This window comes from Dermacentor albipictus, unplaced genomic scaffold (genome assembly GCF_038994185.2).
Source record: "Dermacentor albipictus isolate Rhodes 1998 colony unplaced genomic scaffold, USDA_Dalb.pri_finalv2 scaffold_29, whole genome shotgun sequence".
NCBI classification, from domain to species: Eukaryota; Metazoa; Arthropoda; class Arachnida; order Ixodida; family Ixodidae; genus Dermacentor; species Dermacentor albipictus.
In genome coordinates this window covers 2,418,306-2,436,983 of record NW_027225583.1, presented here as the reverse complement: position 1 = coordinate 2,436,983, position 18,678 = coordinate 2,418,306, and positions in this window count along the sequence as shown.

Sequence of the window (18,678 nt, the reverse complement as noted above, 5' to 3'; positions counted from 1 at the left end):
ATAGAACATGATTATCTAAGCATGAATAGAGAACACATACAATAGATTGCGGATATATCAACGCAGCTAGAATACGTCATATTAACAATGACATTAAAAAAATCTTTGTTCGAACAGGGAATTCTGTGGCCTGGGAAACTTCAGGCTCTTTTAATGCACGTGAATTCATCAGCTCACTTCCTATAAAGCGTGCTTTTTGTGATAACATTTATCCTACAAGAAAGCCACCTTTAGAGAAGACGCATGCTTAGGGATGCAGACGGGCTCGAAAACTGGCTACGACCGAATGCTGTGTTCAGGGCTCTTTCTCTATGAGGAGCCAGGAATTAGAATACGGAAATATTATATGTACATGCTAACAGCAATAATAATGACTTATTTCTGCCATTAATTTGCTCTTGGTCGGGAAGAAAGAGACGAAAGTGCGACCCAAATACCTTCGGAAATGAAGTTGTCATTTGTTTTTATTATTGAGGCTGGGCTATCGAAAGTCTACTTTCCGCAAGTAACTGTCGATGCGACACAATTTTAAGGCCATGTTATATTTCCGGCCGATTCAAATATGACGAGAGGAAACATCGCTCCCATAGTAATTGTCACATAAGCGGGATGCAACCAACTTCTAATCATCTTCGGAGCTTTTGGTCTATGAAACTTTAGCGCTTCTAAGACAGCAAGTTTATCAACCACGGGCCCTAAAACGCCGTCTCCCTATAGACATCCTCTGCTCCTGCTGGCAGTTGTGCGTGCTTGCTTACTTTCGCAAAGTCCCACCGAATCCCTCGAGGTCAGCACTTTGCGCCAATTTATCACGTGAAAAGCTTATATGGCAGACACGCTTGTTGTTATCAGCACTATGGTATCGTTAAGAGTTTTTTTCCCAAATCAAACGCAGTTACGCATATTCGTTATTCACAGCACCCTGCTGGTGATTTCTACGGAGATTAACGGAGCCGAACTATTTTTAAAGCGTCCTCCTGGCGCCTACAGTTCCGCAGGCAGTGGATGATGGAGCTGCAGGTTTAATGCGCGTGCTCGTTCGTTTGCGAAGCTAGAGTGGCAGAGGGTAGATAACGAAATAACACGATTGAATGGCGCACTTTCCCCGGAATCAAAAAACCGCAAACACGTTGCGAGATTGTAGCTGCCTGGGAAGTGAAGAAAGAATGATTCGAAAAGACGAATAAAAAAAAGAATGAGACGAATACTAACGTACAAACTTTGTAAGCGCAGTTTCCGGACCATTATTAAGCTCTCTCTGATAGGTGGCTCGGGAAGGCGCGTGCAAATTCGCCGTGTCAGTTAATTATACGCTTGTCTGTCTGACGGGGAGAACGAAGTGGCAATTCTCGGCCCTCAAATAGGTACGAGTGATGTGCTCTTACGTCTAGGCGCCGGCAGCCCGTTCGAGAGGAGATAAGAGCAGCGCATTTGCCTTGTTGTGGGCCCACCACGCATGCACTCTTCGAAGAAAGAGACGCAGCAAGGGGCCAAAGCAAACGGACCAAGTGTGAGCTCTGTGCCTAACTTCAGAGAAACGTGATCAGTCTTGCCACTGGAAAGGTTCCAGATTACATAATTATCTGTAAAGCCTAGGAGAGCAAGGGTGGAAGTTTTCTGCCATATTTTTCATTTGTAGCCCCTCGCACACATCGCGACGAACAGCAGTTTTGAGTACAATAAGTTATACCTGATGTGGAGTACTCTCAAACGCGACCATAACTGGCTCGGATGGACAAATGTACAGCCCAGCTACTCCTCTCTCTCTGAACAACCTATGCGAGGCTAACTCTAGAGTTTACCACTGCTTGAGTCACGCCTGGTGCGACAAGGGTGCCATCTGAGTACGCGATATATGCCTGATCCACAATGGCTCCTTCTACAGTGAAGCCGTTAAGAACTACTTCACCCAGGATTGTCGCCGTGTAACACAAAAAGTATCATCATCAGGATTGGCTCCAGCACCGTCTTCTTCTACTCCAGCTCGTCGTTGTCATTACCTTGTTAATAATTAATTAATTCATTCATCATATATTTCAGAGACAGAAATCCGTATTCAATATTACTGCGAATTACAGTGAAGCTTTTGAGGGCTAATTCCCACAGAAGCTTGTCCGTGTGTAAACACAAAACTTCCCATAAGTGGGCCGACGCCGAAGCTAAGGGAATACCGAGCCGACCTGCGGCGGAGGTACGCAGTCGTTAAGCACTCCCCATACGTGGGCCAGTCCCCAAGATAGTCCAATGCCGAGCAGAACTGCGGCGGAGGTACACAGACGTTAAGCACTCCCTATACGTGGGCCAATCCTCAAGATAGTCCAATACCGAGCGGAACTGCGGCGGAAATGCACACGCGTTAAGCACTCACCATACGTGAGCCAATACCGAAGATGATTCAATCCCGGTCCGACCCAGTGCAATTTGCAATTAGGGCCCCATATTCGCAATCTGCGCACAGGTTCGCTGGTGATCCTTGTCCACAGAGCGGAAGGGTGCTGACGTTTTCCCTACACAAGGTTTCTAAAGTAAGCTGCGTGGGTAGTTATGGTTGCAAAAATATATGTTGTAATCCAATAGCATGTTTTCGTTACACCACGGTTTGAGGAAGTGACACACTTGGACCGTTTTAAAGGCGTTCCACGCCAAAATAAATTGCATGCCTTCTATTTTGCCTGATGAATCGATTACTCGATTATAGCTGCTATTTAATGTTTCCCTAGCCCTGAGTGGCCGGTTAAAGGAAAAATAAGTAGCCCAAGCGAATTAAAATATACTGAGTAAGGACACCAATGCCGCGTACACGGCACTTATTTCACTAGTGGATGCTATGGAATGATTATGCATACATCGTGATAACTCCTGTATGCAAAATAAGTTGTTTCGTTCAGCATTGCTACAGCGCTCATTTCCACATAGTCATTGACTGCTGCTGTCCAGTTCTATTGCACAATGACTCTAATAGCTCTATTCAGCGGTTGCATGTAATGTGTTGTGTAGCATTCTTATCTGTCAGGACAAGTCATGCAGCGGACACATTTTTTTATATGCAAAACTTTATCTAAAGCTCTTCAGTGTACGAAATCTGACTTGTATAGGATATCGTGAAACCTTATCACACGTTTTCAGTGAGGCAAGTTTTTACTAATGTTATTGTTAAAGTTGAAGTGCTCGCTTCTCTAAAAGCCGCGTTCTTTTCTGTTTGCACTCATTGAATATTTTGCTTCTCGAGTGCGGCTTCTTTGGAATTCGCTAACTCACGGTCAAGAGGATATTGAACATGCATGCACGTTGAACCATATGGCAAGGGCTTGAGTGATGCTGAAAATGCAGTGTGAATCCTTTTGGCTTCCGGAAAGCTTAAAATGCTTTTCTGCAGAATTTAGTGCCATGTCATCTTTCTTTCTTTGCGTTTTCTAGGGTCTGTTACCAGGGGCATACGACTCACCCAGGCAATTTCCACGGGAGGTTTGCTGGGCTCTTTTTAGAGACAAAAGTCTGTGTTCGATATCCTGGTATGTACGTTTGACATCAGACCAGCCATGATCGCAGGTGCACTGCCAATGGAGCCAAACATAGCATTTACGTTACCTAAAGGCTACCTTATACAGCTCCCAAATATTCCCTGGAAGTCTGCTGGTTATATTGTCTAAAGGCGCTTGAAATTATGCGCGGAGCATGCTGCACAGGTAGAATTGTAAAGCCAACCGTCAATAACTTGGGGCTTTTGACTTAAAATACACGGAAGGAAGAAATCGTTCGTCGTGACCCTTCCATTCTCATGGGAGAAACCTGTCCCACGTTGCCGTAAGCATTGTGGCGTTTCGTGGCCTTCGAGATTTCGCCAACATACGGCCGCCGCAGAAACTACACTCCTTCAACTGCACCTCAAGTTTCTGAAGGCGAACGCTGCCTTACAAAAGGAGATATCGTAAGCTCTACAGAGGTAAAAAAAATGCAGTTATGAAAGAAAAGAACCGCTTCCTCGCTTGGGTGAATCAATCATAACGATTGCAAGGTTATCCGCTGCACTTGAGATCCTGAAGCTGTGTTCCAACTCTAGGTGAGGGTGACATGGGTTGACAGAGCAGGTCGTAGAACTGCTTTTATGTAGAATGAATGGAGTCGTGCAGCGTTGTGTCAAGGCGCGTCACAACGGTTGTGAGCGCCAAAGGAAATAACTAGATGTGAGTAGCTTGACATTTAACAATCCATTCCACTCAGTCCAGTGTATGCATTATGGTGCGTCATGCACAGTTATCCGCAACGGAAGCGCCAATTTACTTGCGTGCGACACTCGTGCCAACGACGGAACACGAGCGCTTTAGTGTCGGCACTGTAGAGCCGACACTACGGAGCGTGAGTATGCGTTCAAGAGCGGAAGGAATACACGAGGGATGGTCAGGTGACAAACTTGAGGCGCATAAATAGAAAAGAATATTGAGGAGAATTAGGCCTTAGTCGGCTTGTTTTACTTGCGTCTCTTGCGGTGTATTTTGGAACAGGCTGTTACGTTTCAACAGGACCAAAACCCTTAATTAGACGATGAACACGAGGCAATCACTCCCATTCGTCAGCGCCAATCTCGAACTCCACGCAGCGTGGTAACCGACTGTTGACGTGTCCACAAACGCCCCCTCTACTTGTACCTGAAAGCCTGAACTAATGATGAAAAGGGCCAACGGCGAATGCTACCGAAGAACGCCCCTAACTTGTATTCCAAGGTTGCTATACGGTCACCCATTCCGTACCATAGAATGTGGAGTGCGGCGGAAAAATGCCATACCATGCGGGGAATATTGCTATCGATTCGACGATCGCGATCGTGAGCAATATGGTCATCAGGTTCCCTAGACGAGTCGCCTAGGTTAGACGACGGTTTCAAAAGTGGAGACCTTTCGTGCAGTGGCGGCGACGTGTCCTGATGTGGACTCAGACCTTTGATGGAGTGGGCTTCCGTAGGTGGAGGCAATGCGACTAATATAGAATACATGCCTCTTCCTTCATTCCTACAACCAGACTTATTCATCGATGGGCGTGGGGAATCCTGGGTCGAATGCCACCTTGATCAGCAACAAGGTGGGCATGTCAGGCGTGGCAAACGCATGCCGAGGTTGGTGAAGGTTCAATCGTGTGACGCATTCGAGTCTTCGTTATGTCAGTCAGGTAACGCACCGAACCCCCACACGTTACGTAGGTGGGCCCCCGCAGGGGCGTCTGCGCAAGCAGGCGTTTGGTGTGTTGCGACACCACGGACCCGAGCACACGAGGGTTGGACCCTCCCGCTTGTAGCCGTGTGCGGCTTAGCCGTGTGCGGCTTAGCCGTGTCCGGGGAAAAGGGGATCCTGGGGGTTGAGCCAATGCCGGGTGTTTGGACCTTTACGGCCCCTCGGCGGCGGCAACATACCCCTTTGGCCTCGGCTTCACGTAGACGGCACCCCCGGACTGACCCACCCGGGGGAAATCGGCAGTCGCCTTTTCCTGTCCTCCTCTCCAATCTACGTCTTTCTCTCTAGCCTTTTTCATCTTTCCTGTCTTCTCATCACTTCTCCTCACTTCCCAGTTTGCCGGCGGCAAGGGTTAGCCTTGTGTAGCTAGCCAGCCTTGGTTATGCTGTATTTGGTTATAGCAGCGATGTACGGCTGGCGTTGGCAGGGTTTCTCTAGCAGGAACTTCTGTCACGTCCCCCTGTTGGGCTCCATGGTGGGTGGTCGGCATCGCGGCCGAAAACCCAACATTACTTATGGAACACGCTTTTCCTCAACTACCTGATCGCCCTCAGAAACGAGGGCGCACCGAAGAAGTTTTTCAGTTTTTCGGACGTCAAGTCCACAATTTTCCCCGTTTTCATGTGATCCACGCAGAAAAACCAGCTAAGCAAGTGCGAACAATCTCCCCGTTCCTTGTATCTAAGTCTCTTACCGAAGTTTTTGGCCCAGGATATAAGGTGTCAAGGATGGCTAGCGGTGACCTCCTCTTGGAGCTCCGCGACCTAAAACAATTTGAGAAACTTCCTAAACTAGTATCATTTGGGGAGACCCAAGTTGTAGTAACCCCGCACCGCACGATGAATACTTCCCGCGGTGTTGTCTCCGATGATGACTTGCTAGAGCTCACTGAGGCTGAACTGTTGGAGGGCTTCAGTGAACAAAATGTCATAAACGTCAAAAGAATCAAGATGAGGCGAGACGGTAAAGAAATTGCGACCAAACACATAATACTCACCTTCAATTCAAGTGTCCTGCCCGAGTCAATCGAGGCCGGGTACATCAAGCTTCGTGTAAGACCGTACGTGCCAAATCCCTTGAGATGTTTCAAATGCCAGCGTTTCGGCCACAGCTCGCAGAGCTGCCGAGGCCGCCAGACATGTGCGAAATGTAGTGCCCTTGAACACGCCGCTGAAGCATGTAATAACTCTCTCCACTGTGTCAACTGTGACGGGGATCACGCCGCGTACTCGCGGTCGTGCCCCTCCTGGAAGAAGGAAAAAGAAATAGTAACTATAAAAGTAAAAGAGAATATATCATTCAAGGAGGCACGCAGGCGGGTAGCATACCTGCCAAAGAAAAGCTTTGCCGAAGTGGCGTGTCAGGGGGCAGCGTCACAACGGCCTCCGGCGACTGTCCGACCCACACGCAGTGAGTCGGCAGTTACGCCATCTGCCCCCACGGTGGTTGCAGCTAGCGCTGCTCCGCCAAACGAGGAAAAGGGGCCTTCGACCCCGAAGGTTGGCGCAGCCGAGGCTGCCTCAACCTCCCAGGTCCCTTCCAGTGCTGGCAATGGCCGGCGCAGCCAAATCCCCCAGGGAACCCCATCGACCTCCGGGCTGGTGGGCGCAGGGGTCTTGCCCTCCAAGGCGGGACCTTCCCTGGTAACTTCTCGCTCGCAAGAGCATGTGTCCAGCGCCTCACAAGAGGCAATGGACACTACACCTAGCCTCAAGGCGCCCCAGGCGCCTAAGGAGCGGCGAGGTTCCCTCGAACGCTTCAAAAAGAGCAAAACCCCGGTTACAGGGCCTCGAAAGGGCTCTGTAATCTAAGACATCCCTTCCGTTTCCGTAAACACAGCACCAATCAAATTTAAAATATGGATACACAAATCATTCAATGGAATGTCAGAGGTCTACTTAGGAATCTTGATGATGTTCAAGAACTGATCCATAAACACAATCCAAAAGTGCTGTGTTTACAGGAGACACACCTAAAATCTACACACACAAACTTTCTCCGAAAGCACGTTACGTTTCGCAAAGACCGCGAGGATGCTCTCACAGCATCTGGCGGTGTAGCTATTATTGCTGACAAAAGTGTAGCCTGTCAGCATCTAAAGCTCCAAACGGCCCTTGAGGCCCTGGCCGTTCGAGCCGTACTTTTAAATAAACTCATTACAATCTGTTCTCTGTATATACCACCACATCATCACCTTCACAGACGCGACTTAGAGTCATTAATAGATGAGCTCCCGGACCCCTACTTTATTCTTGGTGATTTTAATGCACACAGTACTCTGTGGGGCGATTCACGCTGTGATGCGCGAGGTCGCGTCATTGAACAGGTGCTTTTTTCCTCTGGAACATGTCTCTTGAACACGAAGGAGCCCACATATTTTAACCTGTCCAACAAGTCATACTCTGCCATAGATCTTAGCATTTTATCGCCGACGCTTTTACCCTATTTTAAATGGAATGTGCTTAACAACCCGTATGGGAGTGACCACTTCCCAATAATCCTAACCACGCCGAAACAAGATCAAAATCCCCCGCTGGTCCCTAGGTGGAAGATTGACTCAGCCGATTGGGAACGGTACCGAACTCTTACTTACATGACGTGGACTGAGATGTCTGGTATAACAATAGATGATGCTGTTGCATATTTTACAGCTTTTATACTGGATGCCGCCTGTAAATGTATTACACAAACGAGCGGCGTGGGTTCCAAGCGGCGTGTTCCCTGGTGGAACGATGCATGCAGGCAAGCACGGAGGAACCAGAACAAAGCGTGGGCAATATTTCGCGATTCTCCTACAGCTGAAAACCTGGAAAACTTTAAACATGTCAAATCCCAGGCAAGGAGAACGCGCCGGCAAGCAAGACGAGAGAGTTGGGCGAAGTTTATATCAAGCATCAACTCGTACACAGATGAGACAAAAGTATGGAATCGAGTGAAAAAGGTTAATGGACAACAAACGTATTCCCTGCCTTTAGTAAATAGTCACGGAGAAAGCCTGGAAGATCAAGCCAACTTTCTTGGCACACACTTTGAACACATATCTAGCTCCTCACACTACACCGAAACATTCCTAAAGAACAAAACGCGAATAGAACAGCAAAAGTTACAAAGAAAATGTGCTAAAAGTGTGGCGTACAACGAACCATTCTCCATAGCAGAACTGCAGGCAGCACTGAACTGTTGTAATACATCCGCCCCAGGTTCAGACCGCATATTATATGAGATGTTGAAACAACTACCCCCCGAAACACAAAAAACCCTCCTTTACCTTTACAACATTATATGGTTTTCAGGCGAGATCCCCTCTGTTTGGAAGGAGGCTATTGTAATCCCAATTTTAAAGCAAGGAAAGGATCCTTCCTCTGTGTCAAGCTACAGACCCATAGCACTAACAAGTTGTCTCTGCAAAGTTTTCGAAAACATGATTAACTATCGCCTACTACACTTCCTCGAATCAATCAATTTGCTCGATCCATACCAGTGCGGGTTTCGGGAGGGTCGATCTACCAGTGACCATCTTGTACGTATAGAGGCACGTATCCGTGAAGCTTTTGTTCATAAGCAGTTTTTTATATCAGTATTCTTAGATATGGAGAAAGCTTATGATACTGCGTGGGGGTTCGGGATATTGAGAGGCCTCTCACATTTAGGTATACACGGAAATATGTTCAATGTTATCGAAAGTTATATATCAAATCGGACATTCCGTGTTCGCGTGGGCAATGTTTTGTCACGGAAATTTGTACAGGAGACTGGAGTGCCGCAGGGCGGGGTGCTCAGCTGCACGCTCTTTATAGTAAAAATGAATTCTCTCCGTCTACACATACCACATAACACCTTTTATTCAACATATGTTGGCGATGTGCAGATAGGATTTCAATCAAGTTCTCTCGCAATCTGTGAGCGACAGGTCCAGCTTGGTCTTAACAAGGTCTCCAAATGGGCTGATGAAAACGGGTTCAGACTGAACCCACAAAAAAGCACCTGTGTTGTTTTCTCTAGAAAAAGAGGCCTGCATCTTGATCCTGAAATTGTATTGCATGATGAGCGTTTACCTGTAAACAGGGGACATAAACTTCTAGGCATAATTTTAGACGCGAAATTAACTTTTATACAGCACATAAAGTATCTTAAAAACAAATGCATAAAAACAATGAATATCTTAAAGGTTCTCTCACACACAACCTGGGGCAGTGATAGAAAATGTCTCATGAACTTGTACAAAAGCCTCATACTCACACGACTAGACTATGGAGCCATAGTTTACCAGTCGGCTACTCCAAGTGCTCCAAAGATGCTTGACCCTGTCCACCACTTAGGAATTCGCCTGTCCACAGGCGCCTTTAGAACGAGCCCAGTGGAAAGCCTGTACGTTGAATCGGACGAGTGGTCACTGCATCTGCAGAGAACATATTCGTCTTTCATGTATTTTCTTAGAGTGAACGGAAACAGTGAGCATCCCGCGTATTACACCGTAAACGATTTGTCCAGTTGCCAACTTTTCCGCAACCTGCCCAGAGTGGCACAGCCTTTCTCCATGCGTGTTAGAGCCATGGCTGAAGAAACAAGGGTTCCACTGCTTGAATACCACCTTATGTCCCCTGCTATACGGCCCCCGCCGTGGCAGTGGCAACCAATAGACTGTGATACATCTTTCGTAGCTGTCACAAAGCACGCGCCTGTCGTGCATATACGAATGTACTTCCTCGAATTACAGCACAAATACTCCTCTCCTGAATTCTTTACAGACGCATCGAAGTGTAATTTTGGCGTATCTTACGCAGCGGTCGGTCCATCTTTTTCAGATGCCGCTGTTCTGCACCCTAACACAAGTATTTTCACAGCAGAGGCCTACGCGATATTGGCTGCTGTTAAACACATTAATGAATCTAATATCCCAACGGCAGTTATATACACAGACTCTTTGAGTGTTGTAAATGCTTGGAAAACTGCCAGGAAATATAAAAACCCTGTAATTCTATCTCTTTACTCAGCCTTATGCACAACCTATCAGTCCAAACAGCATATCGTCGTATGCTGGGTGCCGGGGCACCGAGAGATAGAGGGAAACGTGTTGGCTGACGAGCTAGCCACATCCGCCAACGCGAACGCCTCCAACACTCCCACGACTGTCCCTGTAATGGACCTCAAGCCCTCAATAAGAAAAAAGCTAAGGGCTTTCTGGCAGTGCTTGTGGGACGAACAAACAGGAAATAAACTACATGTTATCAAGCCGTATCTTGGCAACTGGCCGCCGGTATCAAAGAACCGCGACACAGAAGTAACACTTTGCAGACTCAGGATAGGACACACATACAGCACACACGCATACCTCTTGTCCGGTGGCGATCCACCCACGTGTGATAAATGTGGTGAGCCACTTACTGTGCTTCACATCCTGCTGCAATGCACTGAATTAGACGGTAATAGGAAAAAGCATTTTCCATTACCACACCGTCAACAAATTCCCCTTCATCCTCTTATGATCATAGGTATGGAACCGCTCTTTAAATATCAATACTTGTTCGCATTTTTAAAAGATGTTCACAGTTTTCATGTCATATCACCAGGAAATCCGTAGCACGGCCTCTTCACTGAGGTTTCTGCTGCGGTAACTGCATTAATAGAAAGCGCCTGCCTCCCAGCCTTTGGGCTCAAAGGCCTTCCGGAGGCATAGGAGCTATTTCCATGTTCTTGCATTTTAACGTCATGATCACTTATCAAGCGTACTATACCCATAGACAACTTCATATGTCACTATCATAATTTTATACTATATATCATTTTACGCTTCTATGATACGCATTGATTTTAGGCCACTTTACAGCCATGCTACATCCCACCATCGAAACTCACAAATCAGCGCTTAACAACACATAATTAGTCATGGCGCTCTTTGGCCATCCCTGGCCCTTGCGCCACTAAACAATACACATTCATTCATTCATACGTAGGTGGGTGTGGTGGATCAATGTGCAAGACAGCGGGACAAACATAGCAAGGAAATGCGCACAGCAGTTTAACTATTTCACTGCCAAGGGGAAACTACGTGTATTTTGTAGGTTACCCAAGACTTTTTTTTTGCCTGAACAAACTACTGCAGTCGATATTTATGTAATACATAAATAAACACATAGTGCTTTCATTAACAAGATGTATGTCATAAAAAAGATACTATTTGTGAGAATCAAGATTGTGGGATAAAATTGAACAAAGTTTGAAAAGACATGCTTTTATACACTAAGAAACATACGTAACAAAATTATGAGATATCCAAAGTGTATTACCCTCTAATGGGTACTATCTTCGAAAAAATTGAAATTGTTTATTGAACAGGTATTCCACCTGTTCGGGTTGCGGCCGTGGTTGTTTAGGGCTGGTTTGTGTCGTCGTTTGCCTCAGAGTCAAAGTCCGATGAATAGGCAGCATACTGAGAGTCACTGCTGCTCGATACATTGATAAAATAAGCCGCAGACGCAGCGTAATCGCGACATCTACGATCTCTCGAAGCGCGCGCACCACTTCCGGAGGTGGCAATTTTTATTTCTACTTTGACGATCGCGAAACCTCAAAGCGGGTTCAAAAATAACCGCCTGGTCGGAAAAAAGTTAACTGCTCAGTAAACAAAAAAAAAAACATACTTCACGTCCGATAGCGCAGTGTGTCCGCGAGCGGCGCGGGTGATCTTGAAAGCGGCGTTTCAAACTATCGTTAGCGGGCTAACTATGTCCAATGGGCGTGCTACGGAAAGAGTTAAGGTGCACAACAGCTGACCGGAAGAAATACCAGACCACGGCGGCATTTAGCACAAGTTACCAAAGCTTTTAAAGATTTGTCGTCATGGGTAAGCCGCTCAAGGCTTCCCATGGGTTTCAAGGAAACGCATGTCATGCGAAGAACGATACGTAAAGAAAAAGGCCACCCATTACTTTGCACGTGCCTCCATGGCTCTATCGGCAGGAGCCACTAAAGTTTAACACGCACCAAACAATCTATCGGCAGGAGCCACTAAAGGTTAACACGCACCAAATAATCTCGAGTGGTCCGGCAAACGTGTAGGCCTATCCCTACGCAAGAGGCACCGGGCACGCACAAGGCCGCAGAGAGCGGGAGGGGCAGCGTCAGAGTAGGTTCGCTTGCCGAGGCTAGCGGAATCACGTGACATATTCTCCGAGTTTTATTTTTTATCTCTATCCATGATGAGAGCAACCGGCTACGTCGTCTTTTCACGTCAAGCCCACTGCGCGTCTCTCGCATCCCTCCAGACCTTCTAACCCTAAGCACCACCGCCCGCGCCTGTGCCATCGATAGCGTGACCGCACGGCGGCGGGGCTGACGGCGCCAACGGGCTTCTAGCATCCATATGATTGCTATCACAATAAAATATTATGTACATGAGCTCAGCTTAAGAAGAAGCAAGGAGCATACATAAAAGCCGACCGCAGGCAAAGGTTTGTGCTGGGGATGCAAGCATTTAATTGCACAACTGAAACAGTGTAACGTCACCATCAATCGATTTAGAGCGCACCTCTTAGGCGGCCGTTCCAGTGGAGAGCGTCGGGGCGTTGTCACTCTGAAGCAAGCGAACGATCACAGCGAATGATGAAAGCGAACGCGGAGCGCAGCGGGAGATGAAAGCAGAGAGCGCGTGGAGGAAAGCGCAGGAGGAGGCAGCAGTGGAAGCATGAGGAGGAAAGCGGAGAGGGAGAGTATGGCGAAAGGATGAGGAGGAAAGAAGAGTGCCGCACGAGACTACGAGGTGGCGCCACAGTATTGTAATCTCCTTGTATGCACGACGCGAGTTGTGTAGTACTTTTTGGAAGTCAGGCGGAACTCACAGTCGCGGGGACATTGAACATGCATGCCCGTTGAGCGAAATGACAAGGGCTTTAGGGATGTTGAAAAGGAGACGCATTATCCGGGAGGTGTAATGGCTTCCGAAGAGCTCAAAAGGCTTTCGAGCAGAATTTAACAGCATGTTACCCATTATCCGAGTACATGACGCTCCATCGATTTTTTCTAAAAAGTTTCGAGGACCTCTCGCAAGAAGCATACGAGGCCTTCATGGAACGCCCACAAGAGGGCTGGTAGGATTTTTATTAGGGAGAAATGTATATCTTATATATGCGGTTATATCCATCATTTGATGGTGCATAATATCTTGTTTACATCAGTAACCGTACAAATGACGAACTCTTACCGCCATTGGAGCCAAGGATGCATACTCTTTACCTAAGGGCTACGTTACACAGTCCCCCAAGATTTGCTGCTTGACTGCTTGAGTGCTTGAGATGGGTGCTTGAGATTTTATGCAGAGCATACTATGCAAATAGCATTGTTAAGCCACCCGTCAATAGCTTGTTCCTTTTCACCAAAAAAGAAACAGGACAAATATTTCATTGTGACTTACATAAGCATAAAAGATACCTATTCTGCTTTGCCGTAAGCATTGTGGTGCTGCGTTGTCTCCGAGATTCGCCATGCGGCAGTAGCAGAATCTACACTTCTTCAACTGCAGCTGGAGTTTGTGAGGCGGAACGGTGCCATACAAAGGGAGATATCGCCAGCTTCACAAATGAAAAAAAAATAATGTAAAAAAAAGAACCGTTGATTCGCTTGGACGAAACATTCAAGGCGATAGCAAGGTTATGCATTGACCTTCATATCCTCACGCTGTGTTCTAGCACAAGGTGAGGGCGACATGGTCCAAGACAGCAGGTCGTACAACTGCAGCTGGAGTTTCTGAGGCTGAAAGGTGCCAGACAAACAGAGATATTTCCAGCTTAACACAGTTAAAAAAAAGAGAGCAAACGAATCAAGCAAAAAAATAAACTGCCGTTTCGCTTACATGAAGAATTCAAAGCGATAGCAAGGTTATGCATTGCACTTGAGATCCTCACGCTGTGTTCCAACATTAGGTGAGGGCGACATGGCTCGACACAGCCGGTCGTACAAGTGCAGTTGCGAAGAATGAATGGAGTCGTGCAGCGTTGAGACCTGGCGTGTCACCACACTGGCACGATGATGAATGCCGGCCGTGGTGTTGCACACATTGCGCCTCGGTGGTGCATGAGACGAGACCGAGGGAAAACCGTTGGCAGATGTCAGTGCAAAAGGAAACAAGTAGATATAATTAAGTTGAAATTTGGCTCTAGGGTGGCCACACCGTAGATCCTACTGAACGGAGAGGCAGGGTGCGGTCCATGGTGGAAATAATGCACTACAGTCGAGGACAACATTCTGTGGCTATGCAGAAAAAATCTATGGAGGGAAGTCGTGCACAACTGAGAACGGTTCTGAATAGAGTCGCGGGTTTTAATCCACGTTAGTTTAAACTCGGGAAAAGAAATCACCGACAATTATTAGCAACGGTCAAATAAGGCAGAACATGCCACTTATTGCAAAGGATTACTGATTCTGCGGCTCCTCCCTTCCGCGTATGAGCAAACGCGAAATCTCCGCGGGTGGAAGCTGCGTCGATTGAGCGTCTGTTCCAAGCAACCAAACGTAGTGTCAAACGCTGCCGGACAACTTGGCGCGGTAACACTTGTACAGCAGCCACGCAGCCGTAGCTTTCCCTTCATAGCCACAGAAGGTTTTCCGCGACATAGGAGGAAGTGTCACGTGACAATCTTGAAGACTAGTCATACAAAGAATGTAGAGGAGCAGTAGGCCTTAGTCACGTAATAGGCAGATTATAGGCAGGCGGTAGATTGTAGTCTGCTTGATTTGGTTGCATATGCGGCGGGAATTTCGGAACAGAAGGTTACGTCTGAACACGACCAATTGAGGGCCTTAATCAAATGATTACCACAAGGCTAACCCAACCATTCATCCGTGTCTACCTCGAAGTCAACGGAGCGTTGACACCTTCGCTTGACAAGCTCACAAAGGGCCCCTCTACCTGTACCTGAGAGCCTGAACTACTGATGAAAGAGCCAATGTCGAATGGATCTGAAGACTAGCGCCGGCCTTGGGTACGCAAGTTGCTATATGGTTCCATATTTCGTACCACCGAAAGTGGAGGGTGGCCATACCATATCATGGGCGGGATATTGAGACGGGTTCGACGATTGTTATTGGTCGCGATAGTGTCATGAGCCCAGGGAAGACAACGCTATTAAAAGCGGAGACCTTTCGTGCAGTGAGGCTGACGTGTCTTAACTTGAATTCAGACGTTTATTATGATCCTGCATGGAGTGGGCTTCCGTAAATGCAGCCAGTGTCACTAATGTAAAGAAAAGCGCCTTTTTCCTTCATGCCTACTTCCGGGTGTATTCGTCCATGGGCTTGGTAGATTCACGGCCTAAACGCCCCCTCGAACGGCAACAAGGCGCACTTGGCTGGCGTGACCAAAGCATGCTCAGGGAATTGAAGGTTCAAGCGTGTGACGCAGTCGAGTGTTGTGTCAGTCAGGTGAAGCACCGTGCCACCACACGTTACATAGGTGCGCGCGGTGGTCCAAAATGTAAGATAGCGGCACCTAAATAGGGAGCGAATACACACAACAGTTTATGGTACACAGCAGCTGATTTGAACAAGAGCGAGCCATGACTGGGCATTCTGGATGGCGCCCTGTCCCGTTCTCTTCTCTTCTGTGTGTCCATTTATTTGGCGTCTTTATATTTTATAAGGAGCAGCTACCGACTAGCCCTACAGGAAATGCTATTAAGCTATATTCTCGATGGATCTCTGGGCAAAAACGCCGGCAACTCCACTAAACGGTAGTGTATTAAGCATAAATAACCGACGCCATTAATTCTGCCGTCATGGGTCAGGCGCCCAAGACCTCCTCCATCTTTCAAGGCAACGCATATGAAGCGAAGAACCACACGCGTGGTAGCATAAGACCAATCGTTACTTTCCGCGTGCTTCCATGGCTGTGACGACGGGCGGCACTCAAGGTTACCGCATACCAAACGATCTAGAATGTTCCAGCAACCATGGGGGCAGAATGCTACACAAAAGACAACGGGCGCACGAGGCCCCGGAGAGCGGGAGGGGCGGCGTCAGAGAAGGTTGGCTTGCCGAGGCTAGCGGAATCACGTGACGCTCCCTCTCAGTCCTTGGTGCGGGCAACCGGCTCCGTCGTCTTTTGCGGCCAAGCCCAATGCAGGTCTCCCGCGTCCCTCGAGACAGTCTAACCCTAAACACCACGGCCCACGTATGCACCGTCGGCAGCATGACCGTATATATGGCGGTGATGCTGACGGCACCAAAAGGCTTCCACCCTCAATGTGAATGTTATGGCAATAAAATATCATGGACATAAATCCAGCTGAAGCAGAAGCAAGTAGGATTCAGAAAAGGGAACAGCGGGCAAGGGTTCGTGTTGGGGACGCGAGCACTTAAATGCGCGAATAAAACAGTACTACATGATTATCAAATGTTTTAGACCGCAGCTTTTAGGCGCCCGATCCTGTTCTGTTGTGCTTTGTAAACCGAGCGGACAAGTACAAAGAAAATGGAAGCGAACAGGGAGTGCAACGGGAGATGAAAGCAGAAGGAACCAGAAGGAGAGCGGAGGAGGAGGCTACACTGAAAGCATGAGGTGGAAGACGGGCAATGAGAGTATGGCGAAAGTCCGAGGAGGAAAGAAGAGTGCCGCACGAGAATACGAGATGGCGCTATAGTATTGTAATCCGCAGATCATCGCCTTTGGCAATTGGAAGATTGGTTGAAAATAGTAGGGAAGCGTGAATAAACGAAGACATACAAAAGCAAAGTTCGCAATAGGGGATCAGAAAATTTGGTAGTGGGAGTTCATAGTGCTCTTTTTCTGTTTAACCTAGGTAGGACATTAGGCAGTGTTATAGCAAGAGCTTGGTGGCGCAACCCGCCGCCCCGCTCCAAAGGCGACGCTCATACCATCCACTCATCGTGGTCGTATGCGCGACGCGAATTGTGTGGTGTCTTCTGGAAGCCACGCGGGCACCAGCGATTACACTTGAACGACCGACTAGCGAAGCAAAAGAACCGACGGCTTTGATCAGCAGATTAGAATTTCGACGATCGCCGGCTCTGCTCGCAGCTATCCTTGTGCTTGATTGTTACTTCTTTTACGAGTAGTCGCTACGTTTGCAACGTGGCGAACGAGGCAGATTGTCCACGCTAGGAAATATATCACGAAATAAGAGCACGTATAAAGTGCGCTCCAATTTTGCATTAGGGAGTATGAAAACCATCGGTGAATCTTTTTGACTAATTATACTGGAATTTCCTGATTTATTCGGATTGTGAATTCCTCGCGATTAGATTACTAAAATAGCACCTTGATATTTTGATCTCTATTTCAGCTCCACGCTAGTTTCTTAAAGCGAAGAGTATTTCTCAGGCGATTTCTCCCAGTGGTTTCCTATCATCCCTGTCCTGTCCGAGCTGATTGCATCTCACGCCTGAAAATTTCTTAAGTTGTTCCCACCACCTAATTTCCGGCGGTCATAAAACTGCGTTGCCTTCGTTTTCCAACCGTTCCGTAACGCTATTGGTCCACTGTTTGTATGTGCTACGTATTACATGGACTGCCCAACTTGGCGCCAAGACCATAGGCTAGACCAGTTCGCTCTCTAAACTCCGCCGCTGTCTACTTGTCTCTTAACGTTACGCCTGACATCGCTGGATCGCTCGCAGATACCTTCGTCGTGCAGTGAACATAAATTCCCAGATAAAATCATTCAACGAGTGATACAAGGTGTTACATTTTTCCTTGTTCCACAACACAAGTGATAAGTGCTGTCGGATGCAACTGGAAAACCGATAAGTTTTACTGTGTAGCTTTGGTTTACGCCCTAGGTTTTATATTTCACTCGCAAAATGTTGAACATGTGTTTTGTAATCGCTTTATCATTGTAACTCATTTATCATTTCAAAACGCTCTTACAATGTAATTTATAGCGAATGTGAAAAGTACCTAACACGTTTGATCCAACTTGGTGTTATAGAAATAAATCCACTCTTGATTTAGTGGTGTTAACACATCGTCTGAAGAAAAGGAATTGCTTTAACAACAAGCACAAATGTGCCAGCTAGTTTGAGTATAAATGTTCTTTCAATTACATCAGAAAAAGTAAAAAAAAAAGATGGTGGGCATTATTTCTACGACCCAGCTAGGGCGATGTTTAAGCGTCGATGCAGTACGCAACAAAAATTATCATAACATCAAGCTTTATCACAGTTTTTTTCTTTGAGATTCACTTTCTCTCGCACTCGTAACGACAACTGTTGAAGGCTACGTTTTGGATAAATCTAATTTAACCCCAGGTTTCGACAAAGCGCCTGTCATGATCACCAAGGCAATCATGTGGATCCGCACTTATAAATATGAAGTCCAGACAGATAAGCGACACGACGAATTTACTTTATTGAATGGAGCATGTTCGAAAGATGATTTTTTAAAATCAATTGATTCCAACAGTGGCAAGTAAAAGATAAACTGTACCACATATGCGCCTGT